General features: G+C 43.6%; 2 pseudogenes; one reads left to right on the forward strand and one right to left on the reverse strand.

Moving 5' to 3' along the window:
* Positions 1-1,106: 1,106 nt before the first annotated feature.
* The window catches only part of LOC113286001, a 101,437-nt pseudogene continuing 77,116 nt past the window's right edge, over positions 1,107-25,427 (reverse strand).
* Positions 4,432-4,531, forward strand: LOC113292022 (annotated as a pseudogene).

Genomic DNA, 25,427 nt, shown 5'->3' on the forward strand with positions numbered 1-25,427 from the left:
CCTGCCTTGTCAAGTGAAAAGTTTAAGTTCTTAATAGCCCAATAGGCTCGATGCTCTAACTCAACAGGCAGGTGACATGCCTTGCCAAACACTAAACGATAAGGTGACATTCCAATGGGTGTCTTAAACGCAGTACGGTAAGCCCATAAGGCATCAGTAAGCCTCGACGACCAGTCTTTCCTATTTGGATTAACTGTTTTCTCTAGAATACGTTTAATTTCCCTATTGGAAACCTCTACCTGACCACTAGTCTGAGGGTGATATGGGGTTGCTACTTTATGGGTAATACCGTATTGTTTCATTAAAAGAGAAAACGGTCTATTACAAAAGTGTGAACCTCCATCACTAATTATAGCTCGCGGCGTACCAAAACGTGTAAGTATATTCTCTTTCAAAAACTGGACTACGACCCTGTGGTCATTCGTTCTACACGGAACCGCCTCAACCCACTTAGACACATAGTCTACAGCGACAAGTATGTAAAGATAACCAAACGAAATAGGAAATGGACCCATAAAATCAATGCCCCACACATCAAAGACCTCAATCACTAAAATAGGGTTCAAAGGCATCATATTTCTACGGGAAATGGTTCCTAACTTCTGGCAACGCTCACAAGAAACACAATGACTATGGGAATCTTTAAACAACGAAGGCCAGTAAAATCCACACTGCAAAATCTTAGCAGCAGTCTTCTTAGCACTAAAATGACCCCCACATGCATGTTCATGACAAAAGGAGATAATACTAGACTGGTCACTCTCAGATACACATCTCCTAATAATCTGGTCCGGACAATACTTAAACAGATAAGGATCGTCCCAAAAGAAATGCTTAACCTCGGCTAAAAACCTAGAACGATCTTGCTTACCCCAATGTTGAGGGGTTCGACCAGTAACAAGATAATTCACTATATTTGCATACCAAGGTGATTGGGAAACAGAGAACAATTGTTCATCAGGAAAGCTATCCCTTATAGGAAGGGAATCACTAGGGGAACTAACAACTAGCCTAGACAAGTGATCTGCTACTACATTTTCTGCACCCTTTTTGTCTCTAATGTCTGGGGAAAATTCCTGTAACAATAGGATCCATCTAATCAATCTAGGTTTGGTATCCTTCTTAGATAAAAGGTATTTCAAAGCAGCATGATCTGTATAGATTATGATCTTAGAACCTAATAGGTAGGACCTAAACTTATCCAAGGCAAACACGATGGCTAAAAGTTCCTTCTCGGTAGTTGTGTAGTTCATTTGGGCATCATTCAGAGTTTTGCTAGCATAATAAATCACATGAAGTAATTTGTTTTCTCGTTGTCCTAAAACGACGCCTATAGCATAATCTGAAGAATCACACATAATCTCAAAGGGTAGGTTCCAGTTAGGTGCCTGGACTATCGGGGCAGTAGTGAGTAAAGTTTTAAGCTTCTCAAAAGCCTCTAAACAAGCATCATCAAAGACAAACTTAACATCTTTTGCAAGCAAATTGCAAAGAGGTCTAGAAATCAAGCTAAAATCCTTAATGAATCGACGGTAAAAACCTGCATGCCCTAGGAATGACCTAATATCTTTTACGGTTTTTGGGACCTGTAAAGTCTTAATAAGGTCAACTTTGGCTTTGTCTACCTCTATACCCTTTGAAGAGACGATGTGCCCTAATACAATTCCTGATTTAACCATGAAATGGCATTTTTCCCAATTAAGCACTAAATTTTTTTCCTTACACCTAGTCAACACTAATGTCAAATGATGCAAGCACTCATCGAAAGATGAACCAAACACTGAAAAATCATCCATAAAGACCTCTAAGAACCGTTCTACCATATCAGAAAATATGCTCATCATACAACGCTGAAAAGTTGCAGGGGCATTACATAGCCCGAAAGGCATGCGTCTATACGCAAAGGTACCAAAGGGACAGGTAAAAGTGGTTTTCTCTTGGTCTTCTGGGGCAATAACGATCTGATTATAACCGGAGTAGCCATCTAAGAAGCAATAGTGACTATGTCCAGCTAATCGCTCTAGCATTTGGTCGATAAAAGGAAGGGGAAAGTGATCCTTCCTTGTGACCTTGTTCAATTTCCTATAGTCAATACACACACGCCATCCCGTGGTCACTCGGGTTGGGATTAATTCATTATTATCATTCTGGACTACAGTGATACCTGATTTCTTGGGGACAACCTGAACAGGGCTGACCCACTTACTGTCTGAAATTGGGTAAATAATACCCGCATCTAACAACTTAAGCACCTCTTTTCGAACTACCTCTTTCATGTTAGGGTTCAGTCGACGTTGCATCTCCCTAGAAGGTTTGGAGTCTTCCTCTAAATGAATCTGATGCATACACACAGTAGGACTTATACCCTTAATGTCTGCTATAGTCCACCCTAAAGCTTCCTTATTGTCTTGAAGTACATTTACTAGCCTACTTTCCTGATCACTATCCAAATTGGAAGCTACAATCACAGGTAAAGTCTCAGATGGGCCTAAAAACACATACTTTAGAGTATCGGGTAGTGGTTTAAGGTCCAACTTTGGGGGCTCTTCTAAAGAAGGAATTAGGGTAGTCTCAGAAACTGGTAACGGTTCGAACCTATTTCCATCTATCAGTGTCTAACACAGGGGTAGAATCTAATAGAGCATTCACCTGTTCAATAGTGCTATCGTCAAAATCTAAACCAAAATGGGATAGACAACTTTCTAATGGGTCTTCAGACAAGATGTTTGGTAATGACTCCTGAACTAAGGCTTCTATCATGTTCACCTCCTCAACACATGTGTCATCTAGCTCATGAGGTTGCTTACTGACATTAAAAATGTTCATCTCCATAGTCATATTACCAAAAGATAAACTCATCACACCATTTCGACAGTTAATGATCGCATTAGACGTAGCTAAAAATGGGCGACCTAAAATCACAGGTATCTGGTTCTCTGGGTCAGGGACAGGTTGGGTATCTAGGACCACGAAATCCACTGGATAAATAAACTTGTCGACCTCAATAAGAACATCCTCGATAACACCTCGAGGGATTTTAACAGACCTATCAGCTAACTGCAGTGTCATCTGAGTAGGTTTCATTTCACCAAGTCCTAGCTGTAAGTATACATGGAATGGCAGTAAGTTCACACTGGCTCCTAAGTCAAGTAAAGCTTTTTCTACCCGGAAGTTACCTATTGTGCAAGCAATGGTAGGAGAACCTGGGTCTTTGTACTTTGGAGTTGTGGTGTTCTGAATGATTGAACTTACGTGACTAGCTAAAAAGGCTTTCTTATGGACGCTAAGTTTTCGCTTTCGCGTACACATATCCTTAAGGAACTTGGCATAAGCAGGAATTTGCCTAATTGCATCTAATAAGGGAAGGTTTATGGTAACTTGCTTAAAAACCTCCACTATGTCATTAAAGTTCGATTCCTTCTTTGTTGGTACTAATAGCTGAGGAAATGGGGCTCTAGGCCTAAAATCAGACCTTTCAGGAACCGAATTCACATCATCAGAAACTTTATCAGTCTCTTCAGCTACTGGTCCTGAGAGGTGAGATCCTGAGGGGTGAACTACAGTATGTTCACTATCGGGCATGGTTACCTTATTGTCTACAACTCTACCACTTCTAAGGGTTCTAACAACATTCAATTGATTCGATGGTTTTGCACCTAATTCATGAACTCCTCTAGGGTTGGGTTGTGTTTGACTAGGAAACTTACCTTTTTCTCTCAAAGAATCACTTATCAGACCAACCTGGGTTTTTAACTCGGAAATAGCCTGACTATTTTCTTGTCCTATCCTGTTACTAGCTTGTAGACTCTGTTCTACGGATAACTGGAATTTTGCAGTTTGCTGAGTTAACAAGGCGAGAGATTCCTCTAAACTTAGGATTTTCTTATCTGACTGATTCTGAAACTGAGCTAGTCCTGAAGGATTCTTAGTATAGCCAAAACGTGGGGGAGCATTAGAATTACTAAACTGACCTTGACTTTGGCCCTTAGACCACGAAAGGTTCAGATGGTTTCTCCAACCAGGATTATAGGTTTCTGAATATGGGTCAATCTTTTGACGGTTATCAAATCTAGTGTTATTATAAAGAGCATTGGCCTGCTCTTCAATATTCTGGCCTTCCCAAAAAGGCTCCACTCTATCACTAGTCTGGCCCACTTCTAAGGCTTCTAACCTTTTTGCTATAAAACAATTTTGGCATCTGATTCATAGCCTCCTTCTACCCTATTAACGTTTCCTCTACTTAAAAGAATTGTTTTCTGGGGTGCCCTACTATTTTCCCATTGCTGGGTTTTTTCGGCGATTTCATTAAAAAATTCCATCGCCGCATCAACAGTTTGGTTTTCAAATCCACCAGTGCATAGAGACTCAACCATGGTCGTTGTGGAATAATCTAAACCCTCATAAAGGATCTGAACTAGCCTAACCTTTCCTAAACCATGATGAGGACACTGGTATAATAAATCATTGAACCTTTCCAAATACCTATATAAAGATTCTCCCTCTTGTTGTGAAAATGTGCATATTTGCGTCCTAATAGACGATGTTTTGTGCCTAGGGAAAAACTTATTGAAAAAGGCAGATTAAGTTGTTCATATGTCTCAATTGACTCGGAGTCCAAACTATACAGCCACGACTTGGCCTTATCTTTCAGGGAAAATGGGAATAACCTAAGTTTCAAAGCATCATCATCTAAGCCTCTAATTCTTAGAGTACTACAAATTTCCTCAAAATCCCTAACATGGTAATAAGGGTTTTCATTTTCTTTTCCTAAAAAAATTTGGAGCATCTGTAAGGTCCCAGGTTTCAGGTCATAGGGTGCCTCCATTTCAGCTAACTTAATACACGAAGGACGGGTAGTCCTAGTTGGATTCAACAAATCTTTCAAAGTTGCCATTTCTGGCGCTATCGGAGCAACAAGGATTCTCTCCTCAGTCAAAGAACGTTCAAAAACAGACTCTTCAAAAGACGAACTTTCTAGATTAAGGTAATCGAGACGCTTCAAACTACTAGGTTTCTCTGTAACAAATCTACCTAGTGCGTCTCTTTTACGTTCAGGAATACAATAGAATTTTATAAATTGTAAGGGTAAGCAAACACAGATCAAGGCCGACTCTACGAAATCAAACCTATTGATTTCTAGCAAACAAAAAGCATGATGGCTCCACTTAGATTGTTTCTAGACCAGCTTCTAATCCTTCGAACGGGAATTCGTTACAATTTAATAAAACCCCTATGGAATGAATCCGAGTTAACGTAAGTTGAATAGAGGCGAGGGAAGCTCGGTGGAGCTTTGATACCCAAGGCCTCACCGGTATTACAAGGCGGCGCAATCACGCATTCAACTTATAGAAATCGTCAAGAACTTCGAAGTATGCTTAAAAGAGTAACCAATATTTTTCGAATGACTTTCCTGTTAAGCTCTTTACCCTATCGGTCTCGTTCTAGTCAAAATTTTAGGCTTAGGTTCGCATAGCTTACGTGTTCCTGAAGCGGGCAAGAAGAGAACGGTGATGAAATCTGAACCCTTATCTTGTATGGCCAGGCCTTGCCCTTTACTAGAAAAATAAATGTCTGTATTCAGTCCTCAACATATGTGCATACGAAGGAGTCCAGTAACTCGCTGACACGGGATTCGCGAGTGTTTAGAATCTTACCTCCCGTTCCCGACGGGGGATGAATCGGTTGTAGTCGACTCGGGCCACTGACTCCGATGTTTAGTGTACGAACCTAAGGTGCGGAGACAATATCGTAATTGTCCTCCTTCTTTGCTAACAGTTTATATTTAAAGTACCCTTCCGTAGGGTAAAAAAAAATGTCCCAAAGTCCAAAAGTCCAAAAAAATAAAGAAAAATTACAAAAATAATAAACCTTAATACAGTTTTTTTTTAAAATAAAATAAACAAACCCTAAACTAAAATTGTCTAAAATAAAATTGTCTTCTTTTCTGTTCTTTTTGCTTTAATCTTTAGCTCCAAGTCTTTATGAAATCACCAAACTCCTTGGCTCAATTTTCTTTATGATCCAGAACCTATAGACACAAGATAAATACCCAAAAACATAAAAAATGACAAAAATAATAAAAATAAAATAAATAAAATAAAATAAATCTAAAACCCTAAAAATAAGTCCGCGTCGGCAGCGCCAAAAAGTGATGTGATTTGTAGATAGTGGTAAAAGTGGTTTGATTCTCAGACTTGTGAAGGATATTAATTAGACTTAAATTCTAATATAAAATAGAAAACTCACTAAAAATTATAGCAAACTCAATCAAAGATGATATCAATACTAAAAGAAACACTGAGGCTAAGATTCCACTATTTTCCAAGTTCAAAGTGTTTAAACCAATACTTATATTTATGCAATTTTCTTGTTTAATTTGATTCTAAAATATTGCAACAAGTAGATTTTCAAAAGTAATAATTGTAAATACCAAGTATGAAGCATCAAAAGTCTTAAAAATAAGCATACTCCATCAAAATAGATCACAATCACTCAAATAAAAATCATATTCAATAATAGTTCAAGGCAAATAATCATATAATTATTGCAACTAAAAAGATAAAATAGAATATACCACTTTTTGTTGGAAAAATAGCTTCCTCTATCGCCTCAACAATGGGGGTTTAGCTCCTCATATTAATCATGATCTCAAAATGTGTGTTTGTTGCTCAAAAGATGATTAAAAGAGTGAAAAGTAATAACACAGACTGTTTGCAACAGTGTATTGGTGTTGCAAAACAGCTGTTACAATGGAACTATTACAGAAAAGCTGTTGCTTTGTCGCTGATTTTAAGACCCTAAAATAAGACTGCCCTGAACAGCTTAATGTTCTTCAGCTGTTAAACAACGACACTGTTCTGCGACTGTTTACCGAGCGTCAATGTTCTTCGCGTTCTTCTTCTTCTTCAGCAGCAGCATCAGTAGAAACAGAGTTTGGTAAAGCTCTGATTTCTTCTTTTATGGCTCTCCTTAGGTTCCCAAACTCTCGACACCTCTTCTATATGACCCAAGACATCTATTTATATCAAAAATACCGTTTAAATCTCTCCCAAATCTTCCAAAATCTCTTTCCTTCTCTTCACGTCCAAGTTGCGGCAATTTCTTGTCTTAGGATTTCTACGCGTTTCTGAGCTTTCCTTTTTATTCTAAACGCTTCCTTAGATTGATACAAATCTTTGGGAAGGTTTACAGCGTTTTAATCTCTCTAAAATTCCCTAAAACAGGTCACACACGTGACTTTCCATATTTTCTGTTGTGAGAAAAATCCGTCGATTGAGCCCAGTCTAATCGATTTAAACACCCATATCATATTCCTAGACCCATAAGGAGTCTATCCTATGAAAATCAGAGGTTTAATCGACCTCAAACTCCTCCAAATCACGATTGCCAAAACTGTTCTTTAACTGCACTTTTTTCCAGCCAAAATCCTGGTTTTTGAATGTTGAAGATGGTTGCCCCTTATCCAGAGTAGGGGTGCGATTAGCAACTGCCTGGAAATGGGATGCCCCTTAGTAATTAGGTTACCCCTTATCCAAAGTGAGAGTCCAAATAGCAAATGTCCTCCGGGTGCGTTCCGACAACTTTTCGAGCCAATATTTTCCAAAATGTTTATTAGCCAAAAATACCTACAAATAAATAAAACACCATAATAAGTACAAAAATGAGCCCTAACAATATATAGAATCGAGACAAATCGGACACAAAAATGTGTCTATCAGTTACCAGTCATAACACGACAAAAAGTGACTGGGGACTTCCAAGGTGGTAGGAGAAAACGATCCGCCCAGGGATCGACGTCTCGGTTATCAGGTGGATCAGGGACGACTGGGGACTTTCCACAATAGCGGCGGTGCTTCCCACAAAACTCGGACTTACACCCGGAAGATTCATTTTTCGTCAAGAGATCCGAAAAAACCGAGTAAGTCTTTCCTAGAAAAATACATGGTTTACTACTTCAAGATTTCACGGGAATGATAAAACCGATAGCCATGTTACGTTTCATCCCATGCTCTTTATCGGCACGCAACACTCACGGTTCCATGGTTTTCCTGGGATGTTTGCGTCACTTGCAATCGTAATCAAGACAAAATTATTCTAAAACAATTCATTCCAAAAAAAATAATCCACACCCTCATAGATAACAATTATCTATCAATTCAAATAAAACCATAAACCAGACGATTTGTTTGCCTTTCAAAAAAAAAAAGAGGAGAGACAACCCCTTTTATAGGCATAACACTTTTGGAATTTGAATAAGGAAAGGATTTCATGTTTGATCTACGTATGGAAAGAGACAACTGGGCCCGCAAGAACAAGCCTCACGGTGCCCAACAGTCCGCGCCACGCCAAGCCAGCGCCGTGCCAATCCAACAATCCGCGCCACGCCAAGCCTGCGCCGTGCCAAGCCAACAGTCTGCACCATGCCCATTCAAAAGTCTGCGCCATACCAAATCCAAGCCAGCGCCCATTCCAAGCCGATCCAGCGCTAACAGATTGCATCCTTCCGGCGCTAGTATCTTGCATCCTTCCGGCGCTAACAACTTGCATCCTTCCATCACTAGCAGCTTGCATCCTTCCAGCGCTAGCAACATGCATCCTTCCAGTGCCAGCAGCTTGCATCCTTTCCAGCGCTAACAACTTGCACCCTTCCAGCGCCATCTTCTCCGCTCCACAACCAGCCAAAGCAGCACCATCCTCACCCTTCAAAACCGTTCCATCTCTGCACGATATACCTACGATCACCAGAACCAGAGCCGTTCCCTCCACCCCCAACGTTTCTTCAAGTATGACATCTCCAAGCGTCACCAGAGACGCTGCTAGTCCACCATCAAGGCAAGATACTGGAAGAGACGGAAGAAGCCGACCTCCTTTTACCAATGTTGATTTGATGGAAGACAAAAGGTTCTCGTAAGGATCAGCCTGACGTATTTATAACTCGGAAAGAGATACCTATTTACTCAAGACACTGACGGAGCGTCCACCATAAGAGTCACGTCAACCCAAGAGGGAGTTGACAAGGAACACTTTTAACATCCGGAACAGGCACTTCAGCAGGACGTGCGTTTATAGATGAAGGGGATCGCGTTGCTTTTGAACGCCCAGTAGAAGGGAATCAGCAATCCAATTTCATCACACGTAAATATCAGGAATGACTTCTCCAAAATCGAGGCAAAGGAAATCAGCAACCTTCCTGAATTCACAGAGACCCTCTTCCGTCAGGAGATGCATTATTTCTGGGGACCTCTCCCACAAAATCGTGCAGTCTATGATGAAACAGTTATGTGAGATTCTATATTTCTCCAAGGCGTAGCGTCAAGACATATTTGCATCCCTCAATCGCACTGCATCAGGAAAGCAGCTGTTTCCATCCAGGGAAGCCTTTCCCAAACCCCAACCTTTCCTGGAAAGCACGATCGATAGATGAAACTGGGGACTCCTAACCACTGTTCACTTGAGGGATGTCTAGTTTGACAGAACGCTGAGTGACGCAGTCTCCGGCTTCAACATTGCAACCGTCAAGGCTCTAAGAGTTTCAAGGTGTCGTTTCGACGTTCTTTCCAGAAGTGGCTCCGCTTCAACGTTCTCCAGCAGCGGCTCCGCTTCAACGTTCTCTTCAGCAGTCGCTCCGCTTCAACGTTTGCTCCAGCAGCCGCTCCGCTTCAGCGATATCTCCACAAGATGCTCTAGGATCCATAATATCATTTGGCTCCTTAAGTTTTAACGTCCTCTCCAAGAGCCGAAGCCGCTTCAACACCACTCCTTCCTGTAAAGGGTCATGTAACCACATTCCCCATGTCAAGGATCATGCTCGCAGCTATCCAATCTTCGTAGTCATGGCCACCTTTTGATCCATCCCGCCAAAACTCGTGACCATGGAAAGTTTTCTCGCTTACGCATCCAACCAATCCTTTTACTTCCATGGATACCCATACAATTCTAACCAACTGTTTGAGGGTGAAAACGATTTCTGGTGATTTTGGTAATTTCGGGTGTGTGGGTGAGAAACGAGTATAAACCCTAAACAATGTACTGCAATATAGTACTTTAGATTCGAGAGATCAATCTGTACAAATCCGGCCTAAACCAAGAAATGGCCGTTCCAGACTTGCTTCGATCACAAAGTGAAGGAGAAGGGTTGGTTTTGGGGCAGGAAGCGAAGAGAGTGTTGAGACCAGAATAGTTATTTCACGACTTGTATCAGAAAGTGGGAATCTAACAGATGGAAAGCTAACACATATTTTATGAGTGTTGTATCCTCGTGACCTGAACTTGTTGTTCGGTGGAAATAGGTAAGACCTATTTATACAATCGAAGTAAAACTTACTCTGGTCTCGTAAGAAATGGAAAACAGATGAGTAAATGGGAGGAGGTGGTAACCGGTAACACCTGGAATTGATGTTCCATAAAAGAAAGTGTTTCACAATTACTCCCTGTATTTACTAACCGCCTCATCCTTATGACACTGTCTTATAACGGGCGTAGTGTACGCCACACGCTGTAAACCGCCAAACCAATACCCAATGAGCATCCCCCAGTTTGTGACATGTGTTGATGTCTCGAGTGTTTTCGTGGAAAACATGTAGCATGTTGTTGTTCGGCAAGTTGAGCTTGGAAGACTTGCCGGCTCGGTGGTGACCTTCGACGGTCGAGATTTTGCATCCTGTGAGGAAGGGTAGTCGTTGATTATTGCAACCCTTCGTTTGGTAGCCAGTGGCATGAAAACATGACCGGTAAGACTTTAATATGGCCTAGTTTAGGCGCGGCCAAAATTTAGGGTTTTGTCTTTGTTTGCGCGCGACCAAACTAGGGTTTTGGCGTTGGGCCAAAGGTTACCATGTGTTGGTTGGTGACCTTGGACGGCTGAGATTTGCATCTAATATGGAAGGGTGGTCGTTTATTATCGCACGCCTTCGTTTTGGCAGTCGTGAAGGGAAGACTGGCATGGCATGACTTAGGCGCGACAAGGTGGATGGCGCGGCATGCCATTGGCACATGTGGCGTGGTCGGCATGCCTTGGCGTGGTTTAGGCGCGGCCAAACTAGGGTTTTGGCGTTGGGCCAAAGGTTACCATGCGTTGGTTGGTGACCTTGGACGGCTGATATTTGCATCTATGATAGAAGGGTGGACGTTGATTGTCGCACGCCTTCGTTTTGGCAGCCGTGAAGGGAAGGCCGACATAGCATGGCTTAGGCGCGGCAAGGTGGATGGCGCGGCATGCCATTGGCACATGTGGCATGGTCGGCATGGTCGGCATGCCTTGGCGTGGTTTAGGCGCGGCCAAACTAGGGTTTTGGCGTTGGGCCAAAGGTTACCATGTGTTGTTTGGCGACCTTGGACGGACAAGATTTGCATCTAAGATGGAAGGGTGGCCGTTGATCATCCCACGCCTTCGTTTTAATAGATGCATAGGGAAGGCCGACATGGTATGGCGCAACAAGGTGGTTGGCATGTCATTGGCACATGTGGCATGGCATGCCTTGGCGCGGTTTGGCGTGGCAAAAAATAGGGTTTGGGCCAAAGGTTACCATGCGTTGTTTGGCGATCTTGGAAGGCTAAAATTTGCATCTAAGATGGAAGGGTGGCCGTTGATCATCGCACGCCTTCGTTTTGGTAGCCGCATAGGGAAGTCCGACATGGTATGGCGCAACAAGGTGGTTGGCATGCCATTGGCACATGTGGTGCGGCTGGCATGACATGCCATTGGCGCGGTGGTGCGGTTCGCATGGTTGGCATGCCTTGGCGCGGAGGTGCGGTTGGCATGGTTGGCATGCCTTGGCGCGGAGGTGCGGCTGGCATGGTTGGCATGCCTTGGAGCGGAGCTGCGGCTGGCATGGAATTCCATTGGAGCAGTTGTGCGGATGGCATGGCTGGCATGCCTTTGCGCGGAGGTGCGGCTGGCATGGCATGCTATTGGCGCAGTGTTGTGGCTGGCATGGTTGGCATGCCTTGGCGCGGAGATGTGGCTGGTATGGTATTCCATTGGCACAGTGGTTTGGCTGGCATGGTTGGCATGCCTTGGCGTGGTGACGTGGATGGAATGGTCTGCCATTGGCACAATGGTGCGGCTGGCATGGTTGGCATGCCTTGGCGCGGTAGCATGAGAATTAAGGTTTGACATAGATGATGACAGTCAGTGTTAAGGGTTCTGTCGTGGAACATGACCCATGTAAAAAAAAGGGTACCCCGGTAATTCTTACGTAGGCATGCTGATTGATTCAATAAATGTGCTAATGGTCATAGTGATGTCATGTCAGATGTACAGTTTTACGATTTTTGCCCTAAGCTAAAAACCACCATCAACATTAAGTCCCCTGCTTAGCTCGGAACAGGAGCATTGTTGCGAGGTAAGCATAAGATGGTGATGGGCGAGGACAAAAATAGAAATGGCAGGTCGTGAAAAGATGGTCTGGAAAGTCCGACTAACCTTTTTCGAGAGGTAAGGAGAGTTCATGATCCTCATGTTTGGCGGCATTCCGTAGATTTTATTTGTGGTGCAGACCGTGAAGTGGTGAGATGAAGATCGCTGGCTTAGTCTGGCCATGTATCACCTTGGCTGGGTTAGGGAACATCATGACGCTGACTTGGCGAGTAGATGGTGTTAGCGCGGCAAGTCATGGCGCAAAAGTATTGACATGGTGGGGCCAAGGTAATGGCGCGGACGACTTGGCATGGTGGGGCCAAGGCAATGGCGCGGACGGCTTGGCATGGTGGGGCCAAGGCAAGGCACGGTTTGGTGAGGCAAAGCATGTGGACGGCTTGGCGTGGTGGGGTCAAGGCATGGTGCGAACAGCTTAGCATGGTGGGGCCAAGGCAATGGCGCATTTTGGTGAGGCAAAGTATGCGCGGACGGCTTGGAAAGGTGATTTGTCTTCGTGGGCCCAGTTGCCTCTTTTCCTTGCTTGACTCAAATAGGAAGTCCTTTCCTTATTCAAACTCCCAAGTACCATGCCTATAAAAGGGGGTCGTCCTCTCCTTTTATTTCACACCATTTTTTTTTTATTCTGGCCGTGTGGTAACGGTAAAGAGGACGAGCGAATCCCGAGTATGTCTTCCAGCACTTCCTCCTTAACTTGTTTTTCTTATTTTCTTGTGTTAGTGCAAACCCTAGATGTAAGCGTACCTTTTCATGAACTTGTAAAAATATTGTTCTTTTGTGTTGGTATGAATCCTAGCCGTAAATATTCTTTGCGTGAACTTGTAGTAACATTTAGGCTTGAATACCGTAGTAATGTTGGCCGCCTCAATTACTGTGCAAAGTAGGCATGCATGAGATAGTAACTATCATTCCCTTCCCATGAAAACCTAGCTCCTAGGGTTTCCTCCCTTTTCCTGGTGTGGCCGTGTGTATTGTTCCCATGGTGGGGGGCGCCTCCTCGTCCGGGCGCAAATTTCCTGTTGTAGGGTACTGCCTTGGCATGAGGTGGTGATGCAGGGTCTGTCAGTTCCCATTTCCTTTCTCATGCGCATTATGACTTTGGAACAAATTGGTTTGCATCCATGATGGATCTCCTGTGTCTAATAAAATAATTTTCATGCACTTTCCGTAATAATTTCTCTTCGTATTGTTCCATTGTAGTTCTTTCGAAGGTGAAAGTTGCGTGAGAGAATTTCGTTAGGATGTCATTTGAGAAAAGTTCTGCCGTACCGAAAGATGTTGGAAATTCCAAGACAAACATAGAAGGTGAATTATTTACAACATCCGCCACAATTAGGAAAAATCATCCCAAGTATGTGTTGATTCTTCTGACTGGTCCGGAAAGTGAAGGAGAGGCCCGGTCAGTTCGGCCTGGAGGTGTAATAAGGTTTTGTCTTCAGAGGAAAGAGTATTATGCTTCTTCCATTGACTTTAAAATCTGTGTGAGTCCGTGGCGTCCCTTTGAGAAATGGATGCGATTCATGATGAGCCAGGAATGTGTAAAAGCCAGTTTGACCAAGGCGCAGATTATTGATGCTGTCGCGGCTTCCGCAGTGCTTCAAATTAGGAAAGATATTTCAGGCTTGGTTGCTTTTATTTCTAGATGGTGTCCAGACACTCACACGACCATATGCAGGTGGGGTGAAATGATTATCTACTTAGAGAGCGTGGCCGTCTTGCTGAACCTTCCCGTAATAGGAAACCTTGATGTCAAGTTGTCTGCAGATGAAGAAGAAATGTGCGCCGCTCTGGTTGCGAAATCAAAAGTATTCGTTCGGAAAGCAAACGAGACGAGGTTCTTATATGGCTGGTGGATGTCTCAATGGTTTCCTGATGAGTTGGAGCCAAATCATAAAAATAGTACACTTCATGTCGTAGCGTTCTTGGCTCTTTGCTTATCCAGAGATATTTTCGATGACGGCTCTGGTAAGAAGGATATAAGATAGGAACTTACCAATTTTTCCATAAAATTGGCAAAAGGTGTCGTTCTCCCTATTGGCAGCTTGTTTCTTGGTTCTCTGTACACACACTTGGATCATCTGGTCGCGGACATGTGCGCTTTAAATGTCTACATGAAAGTGGATTCGTATGTTCATGCCGCCTTTCTCCAAGCGTGGCTGTGGGAGCACTTCGAAAGGTATGCTCCAAAACCGTTGGTCGTACTTCCCGAGTCTTGGGGTGGCTCTAGGATACTGCGTTGTTCGAATAGGCGCCCAAAGATGGGTTTGAACCTGGTTGGATTCCTTGACAACTCGAACACGGTCAATTTTCGTCCACGGGCTCCGGTGCATGCTTCCATAACTCAGATCAATACCTTTGCTCCTGCTCCGAGCATGTCTTTGTCTTCTGATAAAGAGGATATGAGTGTTGGAGAGATGGTGTTCATGCGAAGCTGCACGCCTGGTCATGTATGATGTGACACAACAAATTAATTGATATTTTACTACTTAATTAACAAGTAATATAGGGTATTCAAGTTCGTTCCCACGAGGAGCAAGAGGTTTTAGATGTATTATAATGTCACAAAGGGAAGTTTTGGTTTTAGATTTTATAAAGAAAAATAAATAAACAAAGCAATTAAAAGATAAAAGAAAATCAATAAGAGAGACAAGACCAAGGAATCCTTCTTCGTTGCAAAACAATAAGTCAAGTTATGTTCTTTTCCACTTTTTATTAGTCACAGATTATCACCAACCGTGGGATAGCAGGTTCACTTAGCTAATCCCAATCTCATCACAGATCTCCTCCTTCAGCATCAGGTTCATCTTCTTCTTCTCTCAATTATCAACAACATCAATATCTGTTTCTCAAATTCACCGCATAACTCAAACCTTAGCTAACCTGTACCCATCTTCCTTAGCTTCTAAAATCATCAAGAACACTACTGCATCACCAACATCTCTGCCTCACCTTCAATTCCATCTATAATCTGCAGTACCAATTCCATCTGCATTGCAATTGTTTTATTTGAATCTCAATACTGCTCCTAACCCATTTCTTCCATTTCTGAGATCGACAACAACATCATCTCTTCGATTCTCTCTTTCAAATCACAGCATCGAATTCTTGTCTCAGCCCTTGATTCTCCAGTAACCCATTCATCCATTAACTTCAATTACAGCAGCAACTAACTCGATCCACAGCCACAAACCCATTATTCAATTTCTTCCATTAACCCATCTTTGATATGTTGAATCTCAAGAACAACAACAACATCTTCACATCTCACAGATCTAACCCATTTAATTCATGACCTAAATTCCATCATCTTCATCAGACCCCCTTTCTTGCTCATCTTCCAAATCAAATTCAAACCCAACAACATCCTCCTTCTCATCGATTCATAAATGGCCTCAGCTAATCATACTGTATTTAATCCTCCACACCATATCAATCATCTTCTTAATACCCTAAATCTCTAAACTCTCGGAGAAACCAATAGCAGCTCTACTGCTTTTCTTTCTCAATTTCAGGTGCAAAATAATTGACTGAATGTCGACTTAGGATTAGGTTATAGAGCAGGATTCAGACACCCAAATGTACAAGAACCACCCAGTTAGCAGCTCCCCTTAACCTCAGCTAGTCTATCTTTAGTGTTCCTCCATAATAATTACCCCTTAACCTTAGCTGGGTTCTCAATAATGCTTGCCCGGGAAATGATAATTTTTTCCCTTTTGTTCAAATTAGGTGATTTCTTCTTTTTTTCCTCCATGCGACTCCAAAATACCTAATAACTCGAAAACATGCGTAAAATACATAATTTGCAAGAAAAATAGCAGAGAAAGCATAAACAATAGATAATAAATAGGATGTATTCTACACCATATACTAACAATCTGAAAATTTGAGGATCCACCCACAGTACCTGTTTTGCAAACAATAACTCCATACAAATGTTAGAACAAGAAAATAATAATAATGTTATCGCTCGATAGAAATTTCCCCCACACTTAGTCTTGTCCACACTCGGAAGTGTATAAAGAACATAGAATTTGGGAACTTCCATGTATTCCTCTTGGCAAACCTGCATAGTGTTAGCATCAAGTGTTTCTAATGGTGGATATCTAGTAACAAAATCATTCAAAAATACTTTCGAAGCACATACATTCAAACCAATAAGAGGTAAAGGAGAAGAATCGATATGCAAAGAGTTAGACAAACCTTTCACAATCTCTTGTATTACGGAATCCTCTTCATCCTTGAAAAATTCAAGTGAATTACTTACCTCTTGTATATCGTGGTCCTCTATCAAACCTTGCAACCATTCTTCGTCGTTTTCTACCTTAACCAAAGTCTTGGCATCACTATAATCATTGGAAAGTTCAATTGGGTCTTCCACAAAATCATTCAATTCGGTTTCATTCTTGAGCATCATCTCTTCAACATTTTCATCACCGGAATCGGGCCATTCCTTTCTCATAAAATCTTCTTCAGTGTAAATCTCAAGATCTTCTTGTGAGTGTGTTACACCGTTTATAACAATAGTTAAGTCACACCCAATCTCCTCCTTTTGAATAGATGAAGGATCGTTATTATGATCCGGAGTTGGAATAACTTTATCCTTGTTACAATAATTGTCATAAAGTTCAAAATCATCATCGTAACACATATAATAACATTTTTCACGCTCCATTATTAAAGCTCTTTTAGCTTCAAGAATTGCTTCATTCGATGCTAGGCCTTGATCGATCAATAGATAGAACCTTCTCTCAAGTTCCCTCAAACTAGGTTTCCTTACACCAAGGAGATCACGCATAGATTTAGAATCATAACTATCCTCCCCTCCTAGTGATTGTTCACTTACATACCCGTCATAAGGTTGTTGATATGTATGAGAATATACATAAAGTCTATATCCTAAGGATGGTTGGAAGTTGCCATAATGTTGAGGTTGAAAACCGTATGGATTGTTGTAATATTCTTGCTCTTGTCCACCATACATGGAAAACTGGTACTAAAATCATCCGATGTTCCCCGGCAGCGGCGCCAAAATTTGATGTGTGTCGTAACCACAACAAATTAATTAATGTTTTACTACCTAATTAACAAGTAATACAGGGTAGTCAAGTTCGTTCCCACGAGGAGCAAGAGGTTTTTTTTAGTTGTATTATAATGTCACAAAGGGGAGTTTGGTTTTAGATTTTATAAAGAAAAATAAATAAACAAAGTAATTAAAAGATAAAAGAAAATCAATAAGAGAGACAAGACCAAGGAATCCTTCTTCGTTGCAAAACAATGAGTCAAGTTATGTTCTTCTCCACTTTTTATTAGTCGCACATTATCACCAACCGGGGGATAGCAGGTTCGCTTAGATAACCCCAATCTCATCACAGATCTCCTCCTTCAGCATCGGGTTCATCTTCTTCTTCTCTCAATTATCAACAGCATCATTATCTGTTTCTCAAATTCACAGCATAACTCAAACCTTAATTGACCTGTACCCATCTTCCTTAGCTTCTAAAATCATCAAGAACACTACTGCATCACCAACATCTCTGCCTCACCTTCAATTCCATCTATAATCTGCAATACCAATTCCATCTGCATTGCAATTGTTTTATTTGAATCTCAATACTGCTCCTAACCCATTTCTTCCATTTCTGAGATCGACAGCAACATCATCTCTTCGATTCTCTCTTTCAAATCACAACATCGGATTCTTGTCTCAACCCTTGATTCTCCAGTAACCCATTCATCCATTAACTTCAATTACAGCAGCAACTAACTCGATCCACAACCACAAACCCATTATTCAATTTCTGACATTAACCCATCTTTGATGTCTTGAATCTCAAGAACAACACCAGCATCTTCTCGTCTCACAGATCGAACCCATTTAATTCATGACCTAAATTTCATCATCTTCATCAGATCCCTTTTCTTTCTCATCTTCCAAATCAAATTCAAACCCAACAACATCCTCCTTCTCATTGATTCAGAAATGGCCCCAGCTACTCATACTGTATTTAATCCACCTCCATGATCTCAATCATCTTCTTAATGCCATGAATCTCTCAACTCTGGGAGGAACCAATAGAAGCTCTGCTGCTTTTCTTTCTCAATTTCAGGTGCAAAATATTGAGTGAATGGCGACTTAGGGTTAGGTTATAGGGAAAGATTCAGACACCCAAATATACAAGAACCATCCAGATAGCAGCTCCCCTTAACCTCAGTTAGTCTGTCTTTAGTGTTCCTCCATGATAATTACCCCTTAACCTTAGCTGGGCTCCCAATAATGCTTGCCCGGGAAATGATAATTTTTTCCCTTTTGTTCAAATTAGGTGATTTCTTCTTCTTTTCCTCCGTGCGACTCCAAAGTACCTAATAACTCAAAAACATGCGTAAAATACATAATTTAAAAGAAAAATAACAGAGAAAGCATAAACAATGGATAATAAATAGGATGTATTCTACACCATATCAAAATGCGCCGTCTTTCTTTCGAGGATTTTGCAAAGCAGTTTCTTACAATATCGATAGGGCGGCTCGGCATATCGGTTTTGACCAAGGGGTCCCACTCGTTCATCAGCCGGTTGTTCCAGAAGACTCGTTGCCAACTGTTCTCGATGCTAGTGTTCTTGTGTCGGGTAAAAGTATCCCTTTCCGCTCACGGAACGAAATCCATCAACAACCTCCAAATATAACATATTTTGGAAGGATGAGTTTCTCGCTATCCATGGATTCGTGAATGATGTGGTAGAAAACCGTCGCGGTAAGCCTTCTCCTGCGGTTTTAGCGGAGCACCCACTGCTGAGGGATCCTTCTTCGACCAAGCGAAAATCCGTTAGCCCGAATGCAGATAGTCCCCAAGTGAAGGAGCGAAGGTCTAAAAGCCGTGCAAACGGTTCCAAGTCAGACTCGACAGCCTTACCTACTTTCAGTTCGTCTAATATGTGGGTACGTATGCTTTTCCTCTTGATTTTAGTTGGATCGCGTATATCCTTGTTTTTTTTCTGAGTATCCGTCTTTGTATCTTGCCCAGGGTCTCAGCAGCGTGAACACCTTTACCAAACTTGCAAGTAGTCAGAAAACATCGTTTGTCGAGATGGAGGGTGGCGGTGCTGAGCCTATCCATGGTGATGGGGAACCCGAGAAGGATGAAAGTTCAGAATCCAGTGATGGCGAGAGTAGTTCTTCCGACAGCAGTGCTGAATCTTCCTTTAGTCGTTCTGAAAGCGAATCAGTGAGTCTCCCGCATGTTTTTTCTTCTTTCCTCTCTTCCTTTCTTTTTGGAAAATATCTAATCCGTGATATCATAAGGGGAAGCCGTTTATTAAGATAGCCCTGAGACAGAGACTGGCGGAGATACAGCTTTGTCTCCAACTGTGACAGCTGCACCGGGCGACCTTGAAATGGATGTTGATCGAGATGAAAATGTCGTTGTGACTCAGAAAGTGGAGAGTACTCCAGTGGCCGCAGGTGCAATTGTCGTTAGGAATCCCTTGTCGGTTGTTGATGCAGTCGCTGGCGCCACTTTCAACCCTCCATATCTGGTTCCTCATCCGGATCATGTGTTTATCGGGGGATTTACCAGCCAAACACGCGGCGCTATACACCAGGATATGGGAAATCTACGGACATATCACCACGACCAAGAAAATTACTAGTCGATTTGAGTTGGTTAAGAGTGTGGAGGAAGTTTTGTCTTCGATTGACGACATGTACAATGTGACTGGTAATACTGTTTCTGAGGCTGTAGTCTCGAGATGGAGTTTCCATCATGACACGTGTGTAAACTTCGAGTTCAATGTTCCTTGGTTCGCTGAAGGTTTCTCTGAGGTTGAAAAGTTTCTGGACGAAACAGTCGAAGGTCCTTTTACGGATATGGTGAAGAAGCAGGAAGCGGAAGTCGAAAAGTTATCCAGGAAGCTGAAGTTGAAGAGGGAGGCTCTCCAAAGTACGAAAGAGGCTTTTGACAAGAAGAGCAAGCCATTATTGAAAAACCTTCCTTGAACGCATTTCTGTCTTCTGAACTTCTTATTTTAGGTTTTTTTTTTTTGAAAGGAAAATGAAACGCCTAGTTTACGGTTTTGATTTCCTGGATTTTTGGTTTGACAGACAAATATTACGTTGAGGGTTTTGGATTCTTATTTGGAACGAACTGTTTTTAGAATAACGTTGTTTTTTGGTTACGATTGCGAATGGTGGAAACATCCCAGGAAAGCCACTGAATCATGAGCATTGCTTGTCGACAGATAGCATGAGATGAAACATAATATGGCTATTGGTTTTATCATTACCGTGAAAACCTGAAGTAGTAAACCACGTATTTTTTCTAGGCAAGACTTACTCGCTTTTTGGATCTTCTGGTGAAAAAAGAAATCTCCCGGATGTAAGATTGAGTTTTACGTGAAACATCGCGACTGTGGAAAGTCCCCAATCATTCCTTGTCATGTTGCCGTTCCCTGGGCGGATCGTTTGGTTCTAACCCCTCGGTAGTCGTCCCTTACCGTGTCACGACTGGTAATCGAGCCGCCTAGTAGCTGAGTCGTCGATTCCTGAATGGATCGTTTGATTTTACTGTCCTGACGTGTGGGTCGAGGTATGAGATCAAGGATTGAAAATTGACATCGTGACCGAAAGATCAACCTCCCACTGTGGTCGTCAATTGTTTGAGGGTGAAAACGATTTTTGCTGATTTTGGTAATTTCGGGTGTGTGGGTGAGAAACGAGTTTAAACCCTACACAATGTACTGCAATGGAGTACATTAGATTCGAGAGATCAATCTGTACAAATCCGGCCTAAACCAAGAAATGGTTGTTCCATACTTGCTTCGGTCATAAAGTGAAGGAGAAGGGTTGGTTTTGGGGAGGGAAGCGAAGAGAGTGCTAAGACCAGAATAGTTGATTCTGGAAGAGTAGTTGTTTCACGACTTGTATCAGAAAGTGGGAAGCTAACATATGGAAAGATAGCAAATATTTTCTGAGTGTTGTATCCTCCTGACCTGAATTTTTTGTTCGGTGGAAATAGGTAAGACCTATTTATACAAGTCCAAGTGAAACGTACTATGGTCTCGTAAGAAATGGAAAACGGATGAGTAAATGGGAGGAGGTGGTAACGGGTAACGCCTGGAATTGATGTTCCATAAAAGAAAGAGTTTCACCATTACACCCTGTATTTACTAACCGCCTCATCCTTATAACACTGTCTTATAACGGACGTAGTGTACGCCGCACGCTGTAAACCGCCAAACTAATACCCAATGATCACCCCCAGTTTGTGACATGTGTTGATGTCTCGGGTGTTTTCGTGGAAAACATGTAGAATGTTGTTGTTCGGAAATTTGAGCTTGGGAGGCTTTCCGGATCGGTGGTGACCTTCGACGATCGAGATTTTGCATCTTGAGAGGAAGGGTAGCCGTTGATTATTGCAACCCTTCGTTTGGTAGCCAGTGGCATGAAAGCATGGCCGGTACGGCTTTAATATTGCCTAGTTTAGACGTGGCCAAAAGTTAGGGTTTTGGATTTGTTTGGGCGCGACCAAACTAGGGCTTGGAGACGAGCCAAAGTTAGCCATGTGTTATCAGGTAACCTTGGACGGCTAAGATCTGCATCTTAGATGAAAATGCGGGCGTTGATCTTCTCAATCCTTTGTTTTGGTAGCCGCGTAGGGAAGGCCGGCATGGTATGGCGCGATAAGGTGGTTGGCATGCCATTGGCACATGTGGCATGGCTGGCATGCCTTGGCGCGGTTTGGGCGAGGCCAAAAAAAACGTTTTGGCATTGGTCCAAAGGTTACCATGCGTTGGTTGGCGACCTTGGATGGCTAAAATTTGCATCTTAGGTGGAAGGATGGTCTTTGATCGTCGCCAGCCTTTGCTTTGGTAACCGCATAGGGGAGGCCGGCATGGTATGGCGCGTAAGGTGGCTGGCATGCCATTGGCACATGTGGCATGGACGACATGCCTTGGCGCAGTTTGGGCGTGACCAAAACTAGGGTTTTGGGACAAAGGTTACCATGCGTTAGTTGTCGAGCTTGGACGGCTAAGATTTGCATCTTAGATGGAAGGATGGCCGTTGATCGTCGCAAGCCTTTGTTTTGGTAACCTCATAGGGAAGGCCGACATGGTGGCTGGCATGCCATTGGTACATGTGGCATGGCCGGCATGCCTTGGCGCGCTTTGGGCGTGACCAAAACTAGGGTTCTGTAGTTGGGCCAAAGGTTGCCATGTGTTGGTTGGTGACCTTGGAAGGCTGAGATTTGCATCTAATATGGAAGGGTGGCCATTGATTGTCGCACGCCTTCGTTTTGGCAGTCGTGAAGGGAAGGCCGGCAAGGCATAGCTTAGGCGCGGCAAGGTGGATAGCGCGGCATGTTATTGGAAACATGTGGCATGGTCGGCATGCCTTGGTGTGGTTTAGTCGGGTATTCTTGACCATCTTTTTACGATTTTTCATTTAGATTTTGTCCTTTCCTGTCACCATCTTATGCTTACCTCGCAACAATGCTCCTGTTCCGAGATAAGCAGGGGACTTAATGTTGATGGTGGTTTTTATCTTAGGGTTAAAATCGTAAAACCGTACATCTAACATGATGTCACTACAACCACTAGCGCATTTATTGAATCAATCAGCATGCCTACGTAAGAATTACCAGGGTACCTTTTTTTTTTATATACATGTGTCATGTGTCACGGAAGAACCCTTAGTATTGACCGACATCATCTTCGTATATACCAAACCCTAATTCTCATACTACCGTGCCAATGGAAAACCATGTCATCCACGTCTCCACGCCAAGGCATGCCAACCATGCCAGCCACATATCCGCGCCAAGGCATGCCATCCGCGCCACCGTGCCAATGGCAAACCATGCCAGCCACGTCTCCGCGCCAAGGCATGCCAACAATGCCATCCGCGCCACCGTGCCAATGGAAAACCATGCCAGCCACGTCTCCATTCCAAGGCATGCCAACCATGCCAGCCGCGCCACCGTGCCAATGGCAAACCATGCCAGCCACGTGTCCGCGCCAAGGCATGCCAACCATGCCAGCCACGTCTCCACGCCAAGGCATGCCAACCGCGTCAGCGTGCCAATGGAAAATCATGCCATCCACGTCTCCGCGCCAAAGCATTCCAACCATGCCAATCGCACCACCGTGCCAATGGCAAACCATACCAGCCACGTCTCCACGCCAAGGCATGCCTAAACCATGCCGTCCTTTCCTTCACGACTGCCAAAACAAAGGGTTGCAACAATAAACGACCATCCTTCCATCTGAGATGCAAATATTAGCCATCCAAGGTCGCCAGGTAACGCGTGGTAGCCTTTGGCCCAAATTTTGGTTGCCCCCAAACTATGCCAAAACCCTAGTTTTTGACCGCGCCTAAACTATGCCAAAATCCTAGCTTGGCCACGCCTAAACCAGGCCATACCGTCCTTTCCTTCACGGCTGCCTAAACGAAGGGTTGCAACAATCAACGGCCACCCTTCCATATGACATGCAAATCTTATCCATCTAAGGTAGGCAGCTAACGCGTGGTAGCCTTTGACCCAAATTTGGCTGCGCCCAAACTATGCCAAAACCTTAGTTTTTGGCCGCGCTTAAACTATGCCAAAATCCTAGCTTGTCCACGCCTAAACCATGCCATACCGGCCTTTCCTTCATGGCTTCCAAAACAAAGGGTTGCAATAATCAATGACCACCCTTCCATATGAGATTCAAATCTTAGTCGTCCAAGGTTGCCAGCTAATGCGTGGTAGCCTTTGGCCCAAATTTTGGCCGCGCCCAAACTATGCCAAAATCCTAGTTTTTGGCCGCGCCTAAACTATGCCAAAATCCTAGCTTGGCCACGCCTAAACCATGCCAGCCGCACCACATTTTCCAATGGCATGCCGTGCCAGCCGCATCTCCACACCAAGGCATGCCAACCATGCCACATGTGCAAATGGCATGTCGTGCAACCTTTCGGCGCCAAGGAATGCCAACCATGCTGCATGTGCCAATGGCATGCCGCGCCACATCTCCTCGCCCAATGCATACCAACGATGCCAGCGCTCCACATGTGCCAATGGTATGCCGTGCCAGCCGCATCTCCGCGCCAAGGCATGCCAACCACGCCAGCCGCACCGCTGCACCAAAACCTTACCGGCCTTTCCTTCACGGCTGCCAAAACAAAGGGTTGCAACAATCAACGACCACCCTTCCATATGAGATGCAAATCTTAGCCGTCCAAGGTCGCCAGCTAACGCGTGGTAGCCTTTGGCCCAAATTTTGGCCGCACCCAAACTATGCCAAAACCCTAGTTTTTGGCCGCGCCTAAACTATGCCAAAATCCTAGATTGGCCAAGCCTAAACCGTGCCAGCCGCACCACATGTGCCAATGGCATGCCGTGCAACCTTTCCACGCTAAGGCATGCCAACTGTGCCACATGTGCCAATGGCATGCCGTGCCAGCCGCATCTCCACGCCAGGGCATGCCAACCATGCCAAATGTGCCAATGGCATGACGTGCAACCTTTCCGCGCCATGGCATGCCAACCATGCCGCATGTGCCAATGGCATGCCGCGCCACATCTCTCCTCCCAAAGCATACCAACCATGTTATTGCTCCACATGTGCCAATGACATGTCGTGTCAGCCATATCTCCGCGCCAAGGCATGCCAACCACGCCAGCCGCATCGCTGTGCCAAAACCATGCCAGCCTTTCCTCCACGCCGTTGGCTGCCAAAACGAAGGGTTGCGACAATCAACGACCACCCTTCCATTTAAGATGCAGATCTTAGTCGTCCAAGGTCACCAGCTAACGCGTGTAAACCTTTGGCCCAACGCCAAGCCCTAATTTTGGCCGCGCCCAAACTATGCCAAAACCCTAGTTCTTGGCGCGCCCAAACTATGCCAAAATCCAAGCTTGGCCACGCCTAACCATGTCAAAGCCATGCCGGACATGCTTTCATGCCGCTGGCTACCAAACGAAGGGTTGCAATAATCAATGGATACCCTTCCTCTCAAGATGCAAATCTCGACAATCGAGAGTCACCACCGAGCCAGCAAGTCTCCCAAGCTCAAC

The sequence above is a fragment of the Papaver somniferum genome, chromosome 6 (assembly GCF_003573695.1).
Source record: "Papaver somniferum cultivar HN1 chromosome 6, ASM357369v1, whole genome shotgun sequence".
In the NCBI taxonomy this organism is placed as follows: domain Eukaryota; kingdom Viridiplantae; phylum Streptophyta; class Magnoliopsida; order Ranunculales; family Papaveraceae; genus Papaver; species Papaver somniferum.